Consider the following 6,046-nt stretch of genomic DNA (forward strand, 5'->3'; position numbering starts at 1 on the left):
TTTTTTTAACTATATGGTCAGCTTTCTAAAAGGAAACTTCCCAAATTTTTCTTTTTTAAACTTTTAAACATGTATAGAAACCTACAGCCTTCCAAATTCCTCCTTTTTTAAAAGTTTTAATCATCTTATATATGGCAAAATAATGTTATATGTTTATTTTAGATCAACATATTAATAAAGTTTTATTACAAAGGTCATTAATATCATTTCTATATAGATGGGTGAATTTTTTTAGCTTTTTCTCATTTACTAATTGAAACAACTTTATTAAAATATTAGCATAATTTATTAGATATATTTTAAGATGTGTTGATATAACCTTAGAATGAATGGCAATTCAAAATTTGTCCACACATACTCCCCAAACATACAAACAAGAAGAGTAAATAAAAACCACTTATGGGGCTGGCTCTGTGGCTCAGCAGTAGAGTGCAGAGCATGTGCAAAGTGCTGGCTTCCATCCTCAGCACCATATAAAAATAAATAAATAAATAAATAAATAAATAAAACTATAAAAAATCAAATAGTATTTTTTAAAAACCCACTTATAGCCCATGCATGTAGCTTAACTAGGAAACAGGGAACCCTATAACCCACAGTTTCTGTGAAATAGTTGGTGATGGGGGAAAGCTTAATAGATGTAGTCCCAGGGCACAATGTCAGTTTAGGAAGGAGACAGCAGAGAAACAGGGCAGTAATAAAATTACCATCAGAAACTTGTTGAGAGGAATACTGGAAACAATTATGGTTGTGGACTTAAAGATAGCTATCACTTGGTGAGCCCAGTAAGCAGGCCAGAATGCAAAATGATCACTGGTAAGTTTTACATAGGGTCAATGCTATGAAGAAAATAGGATGGTGTAATAAAGGAATTAGCAGAGGTGCAATATAAAGTAAGTGAGATTGTCAGAAAAGACCTCAAGAAGGGGATGTTAGAGCTCAGACCAGAATGATAAGGTAGAAGAGTCCCAATCTAGGATAATAGTACATTCAGACTCTTAGAGCAAGCCTGCAATAACAGGAAGAGTTAAATTGAGTGAAGTGATGAAGATTACATAATGAATGCATGGATATGCACAGGACCAGTTGATGTAAGGTCCTGTGGGTGGTAGAAGAAAGCCAGTTGTTGGTCTGTAGTCACTGGAGGGGCTGGGTGTACGGCTCAGTGGTGAAGAGCAGCCTTTGCATTCACCAGGGCCTAGTTGGGTGCCAAGCGCTAAATGACAAATCAAAACCCCCCAAAGTCCATGGAAAGCCACAGGAGTATGTTCACACAATATTCTCTAGGACAGACCATAAAGTAGGTCATCCAAAAATGTTGATAAATTGAAAAGGATTAAAGTCATACACAGTGTTTTTCATCCTACAAGAGCATCATTAAGTCAGAGGTAACAACAGAAGGAAATCAGGAAAATCCACAAATATTTGGATGTTAAAGTACACTTTGAATAAGCCATGAGTCAAAGGAGAAATCACAAAGAAAATCAAAGTAATTTCAGCTGTATGAAATGAAAACATCAAAATACATGGATGAAGCTCAAGAAGTACTGGAGAAGGAAATTTATAGCTATAAACACAAGTTTGTTCCCCTCCATCCACAGTTTTTTATCCCATGGTTTCACTTACTGGCAATCAACTGCATTGGAAAATTTGAGAAATAATTCAGAAATAAATTGCATGCCATTCTGAGTAGTGCCACTGAATCTCTTGTCATATGTTGCCTTGCCTGGGTTGTGAATCATCCCTTTCCCCATCGAACCTGTCCTGTTAATCACTTAGCCAACTGTGTTGTAGTTGACTACCACAGTCACAGTGCTTGTTTTCAAGTCCTTGTGTTTCTTGATGCTGGCCCCAAAGTACAAGAGCAGTGATGCTGACAGTTCTGATATGCTAGAGAGAAGCCATAAAGTGCTCCTTTTAAGTAAATAGGCGAAAGTAGAATTCATTTTGAGAGAGACCATATTGACATAACTTTCACTAAAGCATATTGTTAAAATTGCTCTACCTCACCACTACTTTTTTTTTTAATCTGACTGTGTCTGATTTATGAATTAAAGTAGCACAGATGTGTTTGCATAGGAAAAAATATAGAACAGACTACCTGTGGCTTCAGGCCTTCACTGGGGATCTTGGGATGTATCCCCTGTGAACAAGAGGGTACTGCTGTCTCAGAAAAGGAAAAAGGACTGCAAACCAATAACATAAACTTCCTAACTAAACCCAGAATAAGAAGGAAGAAAATAATACAGTGAAGATCAGTGAAATAAAATCTTAGCTCTTATAGATAAACAAAACACAAGTTTTAGCTAGATTGATCAAATAAAGAACACAAATAACCAAAATGAGAAGACTAATTCACTGCCAAGTTTACAAAAATTAAGGAACTATAAGAAGATAATATAAACATATTCATAGCAACAAGACATTTTAGATAAGATGGGCCCATTTTTGAAAAAAAAAAAAGATTAAATAAAAGTTTCTAAGATTTATTTAAGACAAATTAGAGCCTGGGATACAGTTCAGTTGGTAGTGTGCTTTCCTTGCATACACAAGGCCATGGGTTCAATCCCCAGCACCACGAAGAATTAGAAAATCTTAGTAGTTAAGAAAATAAATTAGTACTTAAAAACTTCATCATGAGAAACCCAGGCCCAGATGGCTCCGTGGTGTTTTCTGTTAAAGATTTAAAGAAATAATACCAATTTTTCACAGACTCCCAGAAAAATAGAGAGCACTGCCTAACATGTCCTATGAGGCCGATATTTCTCTAATCAAAGCCAAACAAAAATATCCTAAGAAAACTATATGCCAACATCTCTTAGTAATAAAGACGCAAAAATCCTCAAGAAAGAAAAAATAGCAAACAGAACAAGCAGCATATAAAGAGAATTACACACTGGTCACGTAGGATTTATGGCAGTAATAATGAAAGGATGATTCTAATCTGGAAATGAATACATATAATGTACCTTATTGATAGGATAAAGGACAAAACCACATGATCATCTCACTCCATGAAGCATCTTGCAAAATCCACCCCTTTGTGGTAAACTTTCAACAATCATAAGGTAGAATAGAAGCGAACTTTCTTCAGTCGGTTGAGAAGGCGTCTGTAAAAACCTGCAGCTAACGTCATACCTAAAGAGGGAAGATAGTGCAGGGAGTAAGGCAGGCTGTCCACTCTCACCACTTCTGTTTAACATTGCAGTGGATAATAAGAGGCTTCCCAATCAGTGTGCAAAAAAGCATTTGTATTTCTACTGGCAACAAACAGTGAAATTAAGAAAAAGTTGATAATAAATGCACTTAAGTAAATGTAACAAAGGATGTGAAGCATATGCACTGAAAACTACAAAATATTGCTGAGGATAATAAAGATCTAAATAAATGGATACTCCATATTCTTGCATTGGAACATTCAAAATTGTTAACATGTCTGTTCGCCCCAAAGTGATCTATGTCTACAACCCAACCCCTAAATAAATTCTAGCACATTTTTTCCCCAGAAATTAACAAGCTAAAATTTAGTATATTATTGCCAAGGACACCCAGCATAGTCAAAACAATTTTTACGAAGAATAAGTTGGAAAAAAATTTCTTTATTTGAAAGTTTATGTAGTTGTACAGGAAGATAACGAATGTGGTATTAACATCCACACAGATCAAGGGGATTGAATGTGGAGTACCAAAGTAAGCCTTTAGATTTAGTCTGTTGATCTCAGGAAATGGTTCTAGAGACATACAGGGGGAGGCTGTTTTTGACAAATGATGGGACAATTTTAAACATTACCTTGCACCATATGCAAAAAGCAATTCAGAGTGAATTCAAGATCTAACATAAGAACTGAAACTAACTGCTAGAAGAAAACAGGACAGAACCTTCCTGACCTTAGGTTAGTCAAAGATTTGATCTATGGACTGGGGTTGTGGCACTGGCCTCACATTTGTGAGGCATTGGGTTCAATCCTCTGCAACACATTAAAAAAAAAATAAAAGATTGTGTCCAAAACAACTTTTGATCTAACCAAGAGATTCAATAAAAAATAAGAAAGCAAAAAGTCCATTAAAAATTAATTAGACCTCATCAAATGGAAATGTTTCAGAAGACACCACTAAGAACCCAAATAGACAATCCACAGCATGTGCAGTTATCTGCAAATTGCATCTCTATGACAAAGACTCATAGATTCCTTTTTTTTTTTTTTTTTTTTTTTTGAAAAGCAATACTGGTATATTACAAAAGATGACAGGGTGGATGACCATAAAAATAAAAACCCTCTGCCGCAGTCTGGCTGGGCACAATTCAGGAGCCACTTGTCAAAAGAAACAAACTTTATTTTTAAAACTACAAACGCCAAACAACACAGCTCCTCAGGAAAAACCCTCAGAGCCCAACTGCCACTACCGGCTTCCACACGCCTCTCCCCACACCAACCACACCACCTCCCACAATCCTCCTGCTCTTGAGGCCGATTGGCTGGGTCACGTGGGCGGAGCCAAAGAAGTCCCCCAATGAGCAGTTCCGTAGTCTGAAGGGCAGGGAAACAGCCCAATGAACATCACCGCAGAGGAGCCAATCAGCTAGATGTTGCTGGGGCCGCTGTGAGCCAATCATCAGCTGGCAGTCTGAAGGGCAGGGAAACAGCCCAATGAACATCACCTTAAAACTTAAAATTCAACAATGAGGAAATGGTTTAAAAATGGGCAAACTTTTTGAGTAAATGTTTTATAAAAGGAAATAGATGGATATGTGAATGAATGGTTTCAAAGCACAGAAGATGATCAACATCATAATGACTCAGAAATTCAAATTTAAAACCACAACACAAAAATGATGTCATTTTTCACCCACTGGCATGGTATAATCGAGATAAGCATAACAGTGTAGGGGATGATGGAGAAAAGGGAGTTCTCATGCATTACTGCTGGAATGTAAAATAGTGTGACTATTTTGGAAACCAGCCTGACACTTCCTTAAAATGTTAAAGACAAACCTATCAGATGGTGCAGCAGTTCTATTATCTACCCAAAAGAAATGAATACATACCTATACAAAGACTTGTACATGAATGTTCACAGTTTACGGTTCATAACAGCTAAAATGTGGAAACAATCCGTGTCTTATCAAATGGCCAATTGAAAAGCAAAATGAGATTTTACTCAGCAATGAAAAGGAACATTGTTATCCCTGCTACATGGATGAACCTCAAAATCATTCTAAATGAAGAAAGTTAAATTAAAAAGAATATATATTGTACAATCCCATGTACATGTAAATGTCTGGAAAAGGCAAGCAGAGGTGTTATGGTTTGGATATGGACTGTCTCAGAAAGGTTCATGCAGCAGTGTTCAGAGTTGGGACTGTTAGGTTTGATCAGAGCCCTCATGATCAGTTGATGAGTTCATAACTGAATGAACTACTGGGCAGTGGTAGAAACTTCAGGAGGTAGTTCCTAGTTAGAGAGGCTAGATCACTGAGGCATGTGTTAGAAGGGTATATTTTGTTCTTGGCCCTATTCTTGTTCACTCTCTGTGCTTCAGCTTCCGTGAGGTGAAGAGTTGTCTTCCAACACACCCTTCCACCATGATGGGCCCAGAAAAAAATGAGCCAGCCAACATAGACTGAAACCTCTGAAACCATGAGCCAAAGTAAACCCCCCTCTAAGATGATTTTCTCAGGTATTTTGTTACAGCAATGAAAATCTAACAAAAGAGGTAGAAACACTTCCGTGGAGGGCAATGTGGTAAATATTTTAGGCTTTGTTGGCCATAAAGCAGTATCTGTTAACAACTACTCAACACAACATTTGTGGAGAGAAAATAGCAATGGATTATATGTAAATTAATGGTCTTGGCTGTGTTCCCTTAGAGTTATTTACAAAAATAGGCCACAAACTGAGGTTAGCTCATGATAGTAGTTTGCAAAACCCTGCCACAGAGGTAAAAAGTAAATTAGTGATTGCCTTGAGTTGGTAGGGGAAAGGATTGAAAGTATCATTATCATCAGCAAGGGGATGCAAATTAGTATCTTAAAAAAGAAAAGGAA

This window comes from Urocitellus parryii, chromosome 13 (assembly GCF_045843805.1).
Source record: "Urocitellus parryii isolate mUroPar1 chromosome 13, mUroPar1.hap1, whole genome shotgun sequence".
NCBI lineage: Eukaryota > Metazoa > Chordata > Mammalia > Rodentia > Sciuridae > Urocitellus > Urocitellus parryii.